Below are 16,156 nucleotides of genomic sequence, written 5' to 3' on the forward strand. Positions count from 1 at the left end.
TCCTTCTGGTCCTACATGTGTAATTCCTACATGTGTGGGGCATGCCTAGAATAAAGTCAAGGCCTTTAGGCAGGCTTTCCTGCAAAGGAATCGGATATGGAAAGCTGGCAAGAAAACCAAGTAGCTCATAAACTTGATGCCGAGGTTTCCTGTTGCCTCAAATGTTGTCATTTCATAGATCAGTCCATTCCGTTCGTTTTTATGAGTCTGGATCAAAAAGCAACCAACTAGCAAATACTCCGGTCAGCAAGCCGTATTTCGAAGTTCATTAAAGATGGGACAGAAAGCAAATACAGACTGTTGTCGATGGCATGCAATACAAGCGCTTTTGCTCCGCACACTTTGCTCTCATCAGCCTGTTTCCCGTTCACCCTCTCAGAGGCCGTTAATTTGGTACCATTGTAACTCGTCGTGTGCATTTGTGCATTGTAGGTGGCAAGCGAGCTTTTTGTTTCGGGCCGCTACAAATGATCATAATCAATTTATTCATGCTTTTTCAGTGTAAAAGTTGTTAGAAGTAATCCTCTTCCCCCCCCCCCTCCAAAAAATGCATTTGAAAAATTCTATCAAGAATACTTGGATGATTCTTTGCTGGGAAAACTTATCTGAATCATTGCAATGAATATAAAACTGAATATAAAAGCTGAAAATAGTCCTTTATACAAATAGATAATGACCTTATAACTGTGTTTTTCTGTACGGCAGTACTCTCAGTGTTTCTTTAATCATTTCCTATTTTTTTATCAAGGAAGACGAAACCTTTTCCTGGCTCAGTAGGAAATAGATCCCAGGTTTTTTACACTGTCTTTTTAAAAACATTTTTCTTTGTTAATTTTTTTTTTATTTTATTTTTAGTTTTTAACTAAAAACGTTGGCCGCAAGCTTAACACGCTAATCATCTCTTGGCTTCGGATCTGTTGCAGGGGTTATCCATTTCCTACGTGATTATCCTTGCAGATTGCATACCTTCAAATTGCACATCGACTGGATTTTTTTTATTTTCCTCTGATCCAGGATTTCCTACGGGAGCCCATTCATTCCCTACCACTATCCTTCTAACTGAGCTCTTTCGGTTTTAGTGACGACCAGGTCGTTTCCAAGCTCTCAGCAGATATCCTCTCCAGAAGTCTTGGCTGGAAGGGCAGCAATTAATCACAGGCAGGACTGCACCCTAAGAAGCCAGCTGCTCTGTGATGAACTCAGTACCCGCTGGCAACATTTGCATTCTCTGGTCAGGGGTATTAAAGCCAGAAGGGATCAATAGCTCTCCGCGCCCGACTCCCTCCATAAACCGGACCATTTCGTTTCACGCACCCGCCTCTGAACTAAGCCCACCTACTCGGGTATGATGAAAACACCTTTGAGGAGAGCAGCCGCTGTTGGCTTAGGAGCATCTAAAGATGCTGAGCAGTTTCCCTCCTGTTTAATCTTTAGGAAAAGTGGGAGGGACTTCTGCCTTGAATCTCCCTGGTTTGTGTTCCTCCATTCACGAGCTTACGGTAACTACACTTTTCAACTTGATTAAAAATTTCAGCTGACAAGCAGTATCTCTAATGCCCATAACTTCAACTATGGCATTTGCTTATTAAAAATTTGCATAAAAGCATTTGCCTTCCTTCTGTAGAGCCACATGAGATAATTCCCTTGCAAGTAGTTCAGTTATTAAATGTACTCATCTACCTTAAAAAAATTTTGAAAAAAAGTCTGAAAGGGAAAGCAAATGTACTGTACTGGGAAAAATATTAGGGACTGATATTCAACCCTACCTGTTAAGGACACCTACCTATGAGAAAGTGTCTCAGTCTCACCCGAAGCCCTCCCCTTCATATTATTAGCATGTCTCTTCTTCACACCAGAAACTTGTCGTGTTTCCGTGAGCTTCCCAAAACGTGCGTAATTGGTAAAGCCAGCACCATTACGGATCCTTGGTGGTTTTAATCTTTTCTTCTCAAAGAAAAAAAAAAAAAAAAGAGTAAACCTTGAAAATGACGGTAGGGAGGGCAGAGAACTGCATAGAACTATTTTGCTTTAATCATCCAGAAAATATCTTTTCCTCAAGTCAGAGGTTCCAAGGTCAAATAGGTGTCTTGTTATTTTTCAGCCGAGATGATAAAAGAAACGATAACAACTACAGTCCCGTCTCCACGTCCTGAAGCAAAGAAGCGGTCTTACATCATGGACAAACTTATTATTTTACGGAAGATGGGTGAGTTTATTCATAAGCTCTTGTTGTTCAAGCTTCTAGAGATGTTAAATGATAAATGCAGACGAGGGCTGTACTTTAACGCTCAGGAAGCAGCTTTCCTAAACCCTTTGGCAGGGCCGTTGAACCAAACACAAAGCTTTTCTCTCTCAGAATCTCTTGGGGCATATTAATCCTTCACTTGTAGGTTTGTCAGATGAAAAGCAGCTCAAATGGTTTGATTTTTTTTTTCTTTTAATTGTGTCTGAAATACCGTTGGTGCCATACACAAAGCCGATAAAGCCAGCGTCAGGACGGCCAAAAGCTTTCCGTGATGCCTCTCTCATTTGCGGGATCCCCAGCTCAGAGAAGCGGGGGCTGGGGCTGAGGAGCAGCCCATCGCTTGCCCTTTCCACCGAGAAGACCGTTCGTGGTGGCTGGCAAACAAGACCACTGGGGAATAAGAAACGGGGTTGTCTGGGAAGGTACGCCAGACAATTATAGGCGAATACACGACGGCTGCTGCGGGCTACCGCTGTGCTTTACCGAATTGGCAGCTACGACACTGGCTAAAGTTACCTTCGTATCAAGGGTGCAGTAATCTGCGGAACGAGCTCTTAGACTCATAGCATCTTCAAGGTTGGACAAGACCTCTAAGATCATCAAGTCCAACTCTCTGCGAGTGCTTCGAATGCTTTCCCTTAGAGAGACATCTTCCCGGACACAATATAGCTCTCTGTCAACGGGAAAATGTCACGTTTATCCCCTTGCTTTCTTCCCATCCCCTCTTGACTATTTATATATGCGACATATAATACGTACTCTTATAAACTGCAGCTGTGCGTGCGGTCTGGGGACGGCACTGGGCGCTGTGCACGGCACAGAGACGAAACACGGGGCGAGACGGGCCGATGGTTGGACGCAGGAGGGCATTTCGTGTGCTCTTAACGCTGGTTTGATCCTACAAATCCTTACTTATAAAGCAATCTTCTCTGGTATGGATAGCTTTGAGCGCTCTGGCAATATAAGAGTCTTTATCCGAGCAGCAGATCCACATTTTCTATGAAACAAAATGGGTCACGGCCATTTTTCTGTAAGTCTGCCACTCGACAGATCTACGCCAAAGGTGAAGCTGGTGTAAGTCCGTTTTTCTATGCCAAGTACTTTGCTGGCCGTTTTTAAAGTTTATCATACCTAGGTATTCTACATGAAAATGACACTCATTTTTTTCAGCAAAATGGGAGAACAGCAGCCTAATTTAATGAAATCCCTGCAATGTCTCTTTTGAAACTCAGACGCAATTCAGAGTTGTTCAGACTGTTCCAGTTCTGAACGCCTTACTGAGTATTATTCAAATCTTCCTTTGCTTTTAATTTAACTTTCTCCTCCTTTTTACAGGAAACTTGTCAAAATCAAGGCAGTATCTTCCAAAGTTTTTCCAGAAAAAAAGAAAAACTCGACCGCTGTTTTCTATCTAGTTCTGAAGTCAGAAATATGGTCAGTGGGGAAGAAGTCAGGCTCCGGAGCAGCATTTAGTTCTGGTCTGTAAGTAGGCAGAGAAGTAATTTTGTGCCACAAGGAAGCTTTATCTCCGTTAGATACCCAAAGATACCATTCCATTAATGGCACTATCAGATTTTCAGCTTGCCATTTGTACATTTCTTCATTTTCACGCCTTCGGAGTCGTTGTACCTTCGGGGTGAAAGTACAAAAAGTGCCGTCATCTCACCTGAAGCCCAATCATTTTTTTTTCTCCGCTTTCCCACCGGCAGCCCAAAAGAACGGTAACGTCCTTCACGCAGTTAGCCAAGCGCAAGGCGAAGAGACCACATATTCACCGTCATTGTGTGCAAGTCGCTTGGGGCTCCTGCGGATTCTGCAGGTATATAAATGCGTAAGACGGGGCCAAATCTCTCGTGACTCTCATTGACATGGATGATTAATACGTGGACATACAAAATTAATACGTTGTCGTGATAGCAAGAAAAATGCAAGAAAAATATTTATGTTCGTACTTGTGCGGAACAGTAGGGATTGTGTAGGGACATAAACAAAAAAAAAAGAGTTCACGTTTCACATTTTCGTATTTCAGTTTTACATTTTACATTGATTATTAACTTTAAATAGCTCACAGTAAGAGAGAGGAAAGCAATAACAAGGATGGGAAACAGACTGAAGAAAAAAGATTGTTAGTGATTTACCCTCTATGGTTCAATATGCCCATGAGAGAACGTGCTGGTTCTTTTTGTGTTTTAACTAACTCGTGTAGGTGACTCTGGAAATCTTTTTTTTTTTTTTTTTTTTGTCTTTTCCCTAGGGAGGACCTGTATCTGTAGGTCAAGTAAAGAGGGTCTGAAGAACAACTACATCAAGAAAGAAGCAACGCAGAAACAGAAACCTGAATCAATATTCAGTCGAGCCCATTAATTATGCAACTCATTTTGTACTGATGTAAGTAGATCTTTAATTCTGAGGCAACTTGCGCCTAGGGAAAAGGAGTGGAAGAGGCTGTTACGTCCCCGACGACAGCAGCCGATGGGGAGCATGATACAGTGGGGAGATGGAGAGCGTGAGAGATGCTAAACCTCAAACAGTCTGAACTTCAGGAGCAGTGGAGATACCCAAGGAGAGGACAATATGGACCTCAGGAGAAGTTGTTATTTCAGAAGCATGTATATGTCTGAATTTGACCCATCTTTATATCAGATGAAAGATCTGACCTAAAAGGAAATTTCTGTGATGAAGAGCAGAAGGTTGTCATCAGGCCATGGAAAAATCTCGTCACAAAGTCATTACTTCCAGGTTGGAATTCAGGAGCAGAGGAATGTAAGATCAAACTAGCTCACATGCCGCAACTCTTGAAGCAGCTTTTTTTAAAGAATAGAAACCATTATCTCGTCTCTCCTTTGGGGGGCGGGGGGAAAAAAAAAAAAAAGGAAGTTTTGTACAGAAAGTTACAAAAAGCTCTGGATCAGATTCTGCGGTCAGCAGCTCCCGTATGAGACGCACGTACGGTATCTACGTACATACGAGGGTTGCAACAACGGTCCAGCGGGTCCGAACGTCCCATGCAAGCGCGGAAAAGCAACCAGCACTTGAGCGGGCAGCGGCCTGGCAGCGAACAACCAGCACGTTACTCTGCATCTCCCGAATCTCCCTGAAGTGCGTTTGTTCTCTTCCGAGAACGAATAACTAACGCGAAGCCTCTTCTTGCCAGATATCGTGGCACCGCGCAGAGCGACGTAGGTGTGGAAGCCGCTATTAATAGCGGCGAACGAGCTACTAATTGGATGGTTATGTAACGGCGTTGTTACGAAACCCAGTTTGGGTCTGACACCTCCTGTTTTCTAAAAACAACGTTAAAACCCCCAAACAAATCCAGGGTTAGCAGTAGTAAGGTGAAACAAAGAGTAAATAATTACCAACCTTTCAAAATTCAAATAGGATTAAAAAGGAAAAAGAAAATCTGTTCCTTTATCTGAATTCGGGCAGAAATGAGCTGGAAGTGAATCATTCAATAGATCTGCTGTTCAAAGGGAGACTTTAAAGTAACTTTCTTTAATACCTGCCCTGACAAAAAAGTCAAAGTGGCCTGTTTCTGCGACTTGTGAAATCACAAAAAGGGTTTTTTTCTGTTTAAAAAAATGGGCTTTGAATGAGTACGAACAGAATGTAGTTTAAGGAGCAAGAACAACCAGAAAAACCTCTCTCTGCGACGCGCGCTGATACAAATCACGTACCAGGACTAGGCATGGATCTCTGCTTTTGGAAATGACAATACAGATGTACCTATACATTTTGACATTTTTTAAGCAACTTTAAAAGAAAAAAAAAAAAAGCAGCAGGAATGGGAATGACATTTTGTTCCCTGCCATACAGAAGGAGAGAAAATTGCACTGCATTAGGAGAGGAGCTTTTATCTGGGGTGGCCCTTTGCAGTGCCTCTGTTCTTGGTGATTCTGAAGGCTGGGCATCATTAATGCGATGTACGGCACCGGGAACTTCTCCCCCTGACAAAACCCAGCTACCGTCCTCCAGTCGTGAGGTTATTTTCCTTTCCATGCATCAAATGCGGCAGCACGCACGGCCTGTAGGTAGAAGGTTTGTAGTTATATGTCTATAATTATATTTAAAGAGATTAAAATTCTTGGTCAACGCTGCACAGCTCGAATGCCTCTTGGTTTAATCTTTGACCGTGAAATTACCTCTCAGCGTGCACGGTGCCAGCAATTGTTGTTTGATCAGGGTTATCTATAACTCTTTGTCGCCGAGGTAAATCAAGGCTGCTTCCTTAACGAAGGAGCCCGGGATTCTCACACGAGCAATCTAACGGACCCTTCAGCCGTCGGTCTACGAGCGCACCTCCTCGTGTTTCTGCAGGGAAACGCGTGCACTTGCTTCCAACCGAGTCACCTCTTACCTGCTGGGAAGCTACGAGAGCGCTGGCAGCAGCGCGGGAGGCGAGCAGGGGTGCGGTGGCAGCGCCGTGACCCGCACCTCAAGGAACTGAGCCCCCAGCGCTGAGCGGGTATGGCAGGACCCAGCCACAGCCTATATCATCCCAGCTATACGTATGCCACCGTATGGATTGCCTCTGTCATCTGCAGCGCTTTTGCAGCGGGTAGGATATTTCGGGTTATGCGCTTTTTCCTTTTTTTTTTAATTGCTTTTTCTCTGGCAGCAGATACTGTACTCAGCCGTGCTGACTCCGTGTTATTTTCCGCTCCTTGTCATTGTACGTTGTCTAGGTGGGGATAAACCCCCTGATTTATGCAGCACAGTACGTTAGGGCTCACAGCGATCGGGTGCACCGTGTCCCAGCACCGCGCTAATTACAGCAAGCGTGCCTAAAAAACAGGGATCACTTAGGATCCAGCCGCCGTTGAAAGGAACGTTATAGAAACCAGGCAGGAATTTGGGTGGTCCAGATGTCTTCCACATGTATCCAGTTAACGATCAAGACCTAGCATCTCTTATCCGAGATATGCGTGCGTACGTTTATAAGGCATATATACGTGTGTGCATAAATCTCTCTCTCTCTCTCTCCCCCCAGACTATTAACTTCATTAGAATATTTTGGAATCACAGCGTGGCAAATAATACCAGAATCTTCTCCCAAAAGAAAATATCAGCACGCTTTCCTATTCCTACTACACATCAGATGAAATGAGTCTTCTCTTAAATGCGTCTTCTCATGAGTAGTGTAGTTTGTCTGTATTGTCACTGCTCTTTGGTAATCTCACTTGCAGGAGGAGGAAGAGGGATGTAGCGGCTCCTCCGAGTAGTAAGGCTGTTTTGGGTTTCTGTTGTGGTAGTACCGAAGGGTTCCGATAGGATGCGAAGTTACTCTGTCACCCCTTTCACTGTCGGACAGAGTTCATCCGACCTACAAAGTTCATTCACAGTCCTATGACTTCTCCATTCTTGATTATCCTGAATTTATACTGGTATAACTTTATACTTCTACAATACTTCAAAACCTTGAAAAATCCTTTAAATGCTGTCTAAATCTTTAAATGCTGTTTACATTTTAAATACCTCAAAAATATTTGAAAGTTACCTTTAAATGACGTTTAAACGTGGGAAGTTTTTTTTCCTATGTCTGATGTCACTTTTTTTTTCTTATGTAGGCGGGTTTTTTCTCCAGCCTTTGCGTTGCCTACCTGCAGCGATCCTACGTCTAGCTGCAGCCCGCTCTCCGTACGTACTGCTCATCGCCGGTTTCCCCAGGGTACGGCAGGCTCTCTCGTTGGCGAGTGCATGTAATTATTGTCCGTCTGTTGTCTATTAATATCTGTTACCAGTTCCTGCCGGGTTTATATATACGTCATTTCCCGCGTCAGCCGTATTTTAATTGATTTCTGGCGTTTTCTGCTGATGGCCAAAATTCCTGAGAGAAGTGAATGGACCAGTAATTTCCAATGATAATTTTGCAGTCAGCCGGCTCGTTTGCACGGAGTAGTAGTTAGTTTCTTTGTGACATCACTCTGATGCTATGTCGGGAACCCAGCTTATAGAGCGTTAAAACCCCGAGACGGTTCCTGGGCCTTCTGGTAGTGTCGTTCAAAGGAAGAGACCCTTAGCTAGGTCCTGACCACAGCGTGACTAAGCCTGGGACAGAAAAGCCTTCCAGGGTGAATAAGCTTTTTTTAGGTGGGTTTTTTGGGTTTGGGGTGGGTTTGGGTTTTTTTTTTTTCCCCTGTGGAGTATTTTAGCTGGGGAAGGTGGAATCACAAAGGAAAAATAAGAGCTGAAGGAAAGATGGTTTTCCACTGGAGAAACCAAGAAGCTGCTTCTCTACAGAGTATCATCCAGGAAATACCATTTTTTGTTTTCCTTTGGATTTTACCAGGTCTTTTTTTTTTTTTTTTTTAATAAATCAGAAAGATTCTCTAGATGGAAGTCAGGATGAGGAAGCAGCTTACCTATAGCTTGTGTCAACTGGTGGAGGAGGTGTTGAATATTCACATATCGTAAGTGAGGGTAAAAACCAGACTGTACACGAGTAATTCCCATTGATTTTAAACGACCAAGCTCCTGCGGTACGGACTGCGGCTATCGTTGCACTTCTGGTACTGCTCCGTGCCAATAACCAGGACTATGACGTGTGGTAAAATGTATTCAGGGAAAAAAAAAAAAAAGAAATAGGAAAAAAAAAAGGATAGTTGATTAATTCTGGTGATGAATGTGTTAAATCTGGATGTACAGACAAGAAAACTAGTAAAGGTATACATAAAGCATAAGTGAGAAGGTTGCATATGTCTAATCATTACTTGGGGTATGAATCACACTATATTTCATAATAATTACAGGAAAAATATTTACTTGAGCCAAAGCTTAGGTACAATTAAGGAGATGAATCTAATTCAGAAGGTTTCAATGCCCTGTATTGGCCATCAATTTTGCTTGAAATAAAACCGATAATAGCCCATCCATCATATTTCACAGTTCCAAGAGTAAAACCAGTGCTCCGAGCGTGAAAGGTTCCTTCTGGTTATTTCTACCAGTTCTTTAGTGCTAATACATTGAAAGGAAGGTAGTGCTGTAAAGCCGATCAAGACCCAGGCCGAGTTAAAGTGCCTTCCGGTAACACAGCATTTCCCAAAGCTACTTGCCACAACTTGTGTCGCCTAGAATCTCCGAAATGAGAGGTATCCATCCCACCCCAACAAGGCGAGCCACAGCCTCGGAGCTTCTCGGTGCTCCGCAGGTACGTCTGCGCCCTGCCATAGGAGCCGTCAGAGCCAGTTAGTTACTATTTGCTCTTTCCAAACAGGCGTCTAATAAAGCTGGCTATTAATTCTGGTTGTAGCAGAGGCTCATGTACGGCATCGTCTCCTGGCTACGGTCACCCTTCGTTTTACTCCATCCCACTGCACGGGAACTGCTCAGCACGGAGTACGTTTGGATGGCTGCAAGGGAAGGAGCTGCTCGCCTTCGCTCCTGTAAGCTGTCCACGCTGCTTCGGAATAGCAAAGGTGAGCAGAAAAAAAATACCGAAATTGCTGATTTTGCCCCTCGCCTGGGAACGCTCTCGCTTGGTCAGACGTCCCACTGTGAAACGTCTCCCTTCATTTCAAGCCAAGGAGTGGCGAAGGGCCGAGCTGGAGAAGACACTTGCCCTCAACCAACCCAGATGTAAGCAAGAAGCAAACGGTTTGCACGTCAGCGTACACCTGAAGAGAACGTAGGCGGTAAAGTCTGTCAGAGAACCGACGGGATCATCTTTAATTTGCTCACTGAACAGAGAACAGTAAAGATCATTACAGTAGCCTTTTGTACCATAAAAGCAGGGAGAACAAATATCACGTTACACGCAAGTGAAACCCAGCGGTCACATTCACAGCTGTGCCCTTATCACGATCTTTCGCGCTACAATAAATGTTCTGTGGAGCCGGAGATAACATGGTAGAGGAAATGTTGGAAAATGCTGGCACTCTTGCAAATGATTAAAACAAAAACAAAGAAAAAGGGGTTTCTCGTATTACCGATTTACATTTTGCAAAGTAACTCCACTTGGAAAGGAAACCAAAACTTCCCTTAGTTAGTTTTGTTCCAGTGAGCTGATTTAGATAATTTGCACTTAAGTCATTTGCACATTTAATCATTCCTACTTGATAATTTTTTGGCCAGTAAATAAGAATATATTTGTTGCTCTGAGCATTCTGAAGTACGCTGAGCAAAGACGTAAGAAATGGCATTCTGACAAAGTTAAATTAGTCTACGGGCTAGCTGTCTGGATGTTGAACATAACTTTATTCTTATTTCCCTTCATTTTTCTCTTACTGTTAGCACTCCCTGCTGTCTAGGTCATGAAACCAGTTACCGCATTTCTTCTCTACTTATATTTAAAGCCTCCACAAGTCTTACAACTGTGTTTTTCTCAAAAGCCAGCCTTCTTCCCAGTCAACACTGTCTCAGCACCAGCCTATGCACTGCTTCTTTCCAGATCTTCCTGATTTCTGACCAAATCTTTCCTCCTCTCTTCGGTTCCATCTGTCCAAACCATTGCCATCAAAATATTTCCCTTTTCTCACCACTCTGAGAACGTTTCCCTGCTTCTAAAATCTCAGCATTGGCTTACTTGACCTTCGGTGCCTGGTTAGACCAGCCAAGGGTTTGCTCCTCGTTGTGATAACCGGCAATAATCTCCAGCAGGCTTTTGGGTGACTTAGGAGGAACTGAAGGGCATCATATTATTGCCATTACTTTTCACCACCTCTTCCCGTTCCAGTTCTTGTGGGAGCTGTGGTACTGGACTGCTCAGACCAGCACGTGGTCACGGTGGGTTTGTAGCGTTTTGGAGTTGCCTGCGTTCTCTGATGACTTTACGGAGCTTGCTCAATGCAAGGGGAGCACAGCAGAAGAGCGAACGCAGACTCCTGTGTTTGCTACTTCATTTGTAAAAACTTGTGAGCTTCTATGGAGTATGTCAGCTGAGATCACAGTTAATTCATAATCTTGATGATATTGAGGTTGTCATAGCCGGCTTTTCCAGATGCATATATTTATCTTGAAATTATAGGACAAGGTAACATTAAAATCAGACCTCTTACCATGCCAGAGAAAGGCACGTATTTCTGAGCGTCTGTCACCGCTGAACCAAAAGTAACAAACTCCTGGGAACTCTGGAGGGAGATATATTTATCCTGAGTCATCCAGTCATACGGGGCTCAAGGCTGGTGCTAAAACTTCCAGAAACATTTGGAAAGCAACCATGGAAACCAATCAAACAACCGAAACCCTCGAAGAGCAGTAAGAGCCCATCGGAGCCAGCACTCACGCGTCAGGACATCCCTTCTCTGCTCATTCGGCTTCTGCCACGCACACCACCTCCTCCAGCACACCACCTCCAAAATTGCTGTGCTTTTTGCCTGCACTGCGGTGGCCTGATGTTTCCTGAAACTCTGCAAGTTAGCTTGTGATGACCCTCAAGTTGTGTCGCACTTAAACGGTTGATCTGCTTATATTTGTCAGTAGAGGTTTCCCTGAAGTAGTTCAACTGCTCCTACGCGAGACATGAACGTTGTCAGCAACAGATCTCTACCCTTATACCGACAAGATTTCACAAGCCATTTTCCAAAAGTAACTTTGAGTTTCTGGGGCCTGATCAGGTGAGTTTTGTTGTTCCTCTTCCCTTTACTCTCCTCGGAAGGAGCTTTGTCAATGTGACGTATCTCCCTGGCACCCTTCCTACGGTTGATTCGTCTACGTGGGAAATCTCTTTCCCGTTCTTCTCAGAGGAGAGCGGCGAGGAATTTAATGAGGTCTGGGTCTATATGAGTTTCAGAGAAATTTGTAAGAGTCATGCCTGTATTTGTCACATTTATGTTTCAGACCAGAGCGATTTTTTTGTTAATGTTGGCAACTCCGAACAATGAAAGTCTTAAAGTTATTAAATGTAAACTGTGTCGGCCAGCTGATGGGGAGGAAAATCCAGACTTTAGCGGCATCTTGGAATCGTTCAATTTTAATTCTTGAAATTAACATCAAAGATATTTTTGCTTTATGGAAAATTTTTCATCATTTTCCTTCTTTTTCGTGCTTGTTCCTCACTGTACCGTCTAACTGCAACGTAACTGTACGTATGGGTGCGCGCCCCGATATATAGCTATTGGCAGCATTTGGGATATCAGTCCTGGATGTGGGATGCAGCAAAGACAGATAAGCAGTTTACAGCCTAGAGAGGTCTTACAGAATTCAGTCTGGGAGCTCTCGTGGCTCTGGTGCCCAGAAGAAAAATGCAGTCTGGAAAAATCTTTTCTGTCTTCCTCTACAAAATGACTTTTGAGGTTCAGCAGTAATCTTGGCAGACCGCGAGCTAGCCTGTCTGCTTACGAATATTTACAGCTCCACTTGTCCAAGCTCTTCTCTTTACCATGTCCACCAAGTGATCTACTGAAAAGAAGGGAAAGAATCCCATTAACTTTGGTAGCTACTGGGATAACTCCTTATTCAACTCAGATGGGAAGGGTGACTTGCCTACGTATAAATATAACCGATGATGAACCCAATAATAATCCAGCTGGTCAATGGCTCAACGTTGAGAAGGAGAAATATCCCCTTCCCTTTTTTAAAAATATATTGTAACTATGCAGTAATGCTCCTAAATATCATTTATATAAGTTCATAATACCTTTACTGAAGCATTCTGGACACCTTCCATTGAACACTGGTCTTCCCTTTGTCAGATCTGAGGATTCAAAATGTTATTGTTAGAGCAGTGGTGTTTGGTCTCTGAATTCCTGAATTCAGCATCCCATTGACATGGTTTCAGTCATTAAGCATGTAAGGTAGCAACCTCCGGCACACTTTTCTGTGTTCTGCTCTTCCTTCTCACCTTCCAGTCCTTGCTCCATTGACTAATTCATTCACGGCTTGAAGTATCTTTTTTGTAATAATATCTATCGTTCAAATCCACGTCATGGAAGTCAGTGGCAAGAGGGGTAATTCTGGGAATGTTGCTGACTCTGCTACTTGCTTGTAGGAAGAGCTGTGTAAATAATGTAATATTTTGTTTGCTAGGAATTCATAAAAAATTACTCAGCTCAAAATTAAAGCGCATTAAAAAGAAATCACTCTCTTCAAAAGCGTTATGTTAAAGGAACATTCTTAATTAAAAATACCTTCAAATAAAAAAAGAAAAATGTTTTATTTAAAATCCTGAGATGAAACTTGCATCTTATTAGAGCATTTCTGTTTCCTTTCCAATGCAAACCAATGAAAACATCCCAGTTTTGCTAAACCCTTACTTCTGTCCTTGCCGCACACACGCACAAAGATGAAAAAGCCGCATTAATTTTTCACCTAGCTCTCCCTGCAGTGCTTCCCGAGTTGGAGTTAAATGGCCAGCAATGCCTCCTACTCTGTCAGGAGTAATGCTTTTTTAGGCAGAGAGAAGTTTTGGTCTCCTGCATACCAAGAGCGTGACAGAATCACTGAGCTATCAAATCAGTTATTCTGCCAACATCTTTCCGGTTCGCTGGAGAGTAAATTAATCCTACATAAGAGGGCTCCAGCAGGAGAGTAAGAGCGAGCGCGCACGCTGCCGTAGTCAGGGAGCAAGGTGCTTGCCAGGAGTGTAAATAATGGATAAATAATTAATTTTCTTTGGGGAGCCTTCAAGGATCGACTTCTCTGCTTATGCGGACATGGTGGGACAACTGCAGCAAGGGGTTGAGCTAGAGAGCTGCTCCGTGGATAGAAAACAAGCCCTTGGGCAGGTTGCTCGGCAGCTCCGTCACGGCTCTTGCCCACTCACTGGAGACCTGGGATGTCTGGGACCGGCACCAGTTTCTGGAGTCAGCACCGATCAGAAGGTGCTGGGGAGGGAGCTGCTCCAGCAGAAGACGTTAGGACGCACCATAGCCCACCACCATCACTTGGAAACCATAGGCTACAAGGAGCGATTCTGGCACGCTGGCCGAGTGACGTTAGCAGTGCTTCTGCAGCTTCCTTTAGGAGAGTCCAACAGCTCCGGTGAGAAAACGAGCGAGAGAGGCAGCGCACGGTGCAACAGCGCGTTCAGTACTGACCTGAAATCTGCCTCCGCTTCAGACCGCTGCAATCAACTGCAAACCCATGTATTGTGTTCTGTGTGATTTCTCGCAGCTGATGCTGGTTTTATCCTGTTCTTACATCCTTCCTTGTTTCCACATTCCTGTTTGATCTTTTGATTAACCTCTCTCCGTTTTTCCTTCTCTCTTCAGCTATTCACTTGTCTGTCCACTTTCACATCGATTATTTTTGTTTCTGACCCTAACAACTGTTTTCCTTTCTTTCCATTTCCCTTTACTTACTCCTTTTTCTTAGAAGAAGTTTTCTCCCTTTGTTCCCTGTCCTCTTCATTCGTTATATTTCTGTGATTCTCCATTCCTATTAGAAAACTCATTTACTCTCCGTCTCTCTTCGCATCTCTCGCCACGCATAACTCCATCAGCCGCGGGTCCATCGGTCTAATTTCCCCTCTCCATCTGCTGTCTAACACTCCTCTCGCTCCCACGCAGCACATTCTCTTCCTTTTTTGTTCCAAATTTGACATGTCTCCTCTGACTTTTCCATTGTACTCCTGCCCACCGCCCTCCCTGCCGATCGTGCTAGCAGAAAATGTTTAGCTTTGGTGCTTTATCCTATAGATCTCGGGTTCCTTCCCCTCCCGGACGCTCCTGAGATCAAGCCCACAACCACCTTCTTGGCCAGTTTGGGGATGTTTGTCGTGCGTTAGCAATGCGAGCCTCTGTGGAACGACGACAATTCTTTCAGTGTGCCAGGAAGGAGGCATTTGGATCACATTTTTAAATCGACAAGATAGGGATTTTTGTTGTTGTTGTTGTTGATCAAATTACGGTTTTTCAGCTTTATTGCCGTAATGTACCCGTAACTGCTTCAATGGTTCCCATCAGTTGCCCCAAGGCAATCAGCTCTTAGCCGCAACAATACGCCCAGCCTGGGGAAGGATCGAGGATTTCTGTTCACAAATGTCTGGCCAGAAAACAAGTATTTATTTAAACCCAAGATTACTCAGGTTTTCAGGCCATTTTCTGTCTAGACCTCGGCTGTCAATGGCTGTTGCGCTTGTTCACGAACTAAATATACAATATTCCCAGCAGTCCTCACAATGAGAAGTCTACTCGAACGACCTTTCGACAGCTCTCTGACTCCTTCAAAACGTAAGCAAATTGAAAAATCTGTATTTGCAAGCTCAGAAATAAAATGAAAAGCTCACTTCGGCCGTCTAAAAATAAAGCCATATAAAGCAAAGACCTTGCTGAATAGCAAACTCTTAAAATAAATACAATTTCCTTTGCCACAGTAAGTGTTGTTTCAGATTCTAAAGTTGAATATATAATTCATTGCACATTTTGTTAACCTGCGGGAACTTTAGTGGAACAGCTCTTCACTTTCTTACGGACTCGAACTGCTTATTGCTCTCTTAAAACCCCAACTTCTGGAGAAGAGAAACTTGCTCTGGGATGTTTTTTAAGCTTTTTTTTTTTCTTTTTCTTATTTGGTTCATTATTGAGATCTGACTTTCTGCACCCGCTAGATCCAGCACAGATTGATTGTTTCTGGGGCCTTAACAGAAACCTCAAACTTGGAGAAGTTAACCCAGCGGGCCAGATCCTTGGCTGCTGCTCTGGCCGCGCTGGTCTGCTCAGGAAGAATTTGGAGAACGTCTGGAGTGCTTAAACAGCAGCTACAAATTACGGTTTTCTTTCAGGGCAAGAGTGAACTACGTTTAAGAGATAATTGTCTTAAGAAGAAAGAAAAAAACCCTGAAGTGTTTCCAAGCCATTCATCGCTTCCCTAGTTTCTCTCCTTATGGAAATTGTCCAAGTCCTATGATACTGATCTTGTAAACAATTATTTCCCTTCCTTAGCTCCTGTAATAAAATTCATACTTGATATTTCTGTTAGAACGCCTTGGCCTCTTCTTGGACTTTATTTTTTCCCCCCCACAGATTGGGAAATGGA

General features: G+C 43.6%; 1 long non-coding RNA gene across 1 annotated transcript in view; it reads left to right on the top strand.

The window, feature by feature from the left end:
• Window positions 1-16,101, top strand: part of LOC129206116 (uncharacterized) — a 38,950-nt gene extending 22,849 nt beyond the window's left edge. Inside the window, exons 11-20 of the long non-coding RNA XR_008577002.1 lie at window positions 2,102-2,206; window positions 3,581-3,727; window positions 3,955-4,064; window positions 4,500-4,633; window positions 6,563-6,803; window positions 7,236-7,944; window positions 9,317-9,392; window positions 9,495-9,660; window positions 9,764-14,161; window positions 14,818-16,101. This is a non-coding gene — a long non-coding RNA (uncharacterized LOC129206116). The remainder of the gene's footprint in view (window positions 1-2,101; window positions 2,207-3,580; window positions 3,728-3,954; window positions 4,065-4,499; window positions 4,634-6,562; window positions 6,804-7,235; window positions 7,945-9,316; window positions 9,393-9,494; window positions 9,661-9,763; window positions 14,162-14,817) is intronic.
• The last annotated feature ends 55 nt before the right edge of the window (window positions 16,102-16,156 follow it).

The sequence above is a fragment of the Grus americana genome, chromosome 4 (assembly GCF_028858705.1).
Source record: "Grus americana isolate bGruAme1 chromosome 4, bGruAme1.mat, whole genome shotgun sequence".
NCBI lineage: Eukaryota > Metazoa > Chordata > Aves > Gruiformes > Gruidae > Grus > Grus americana.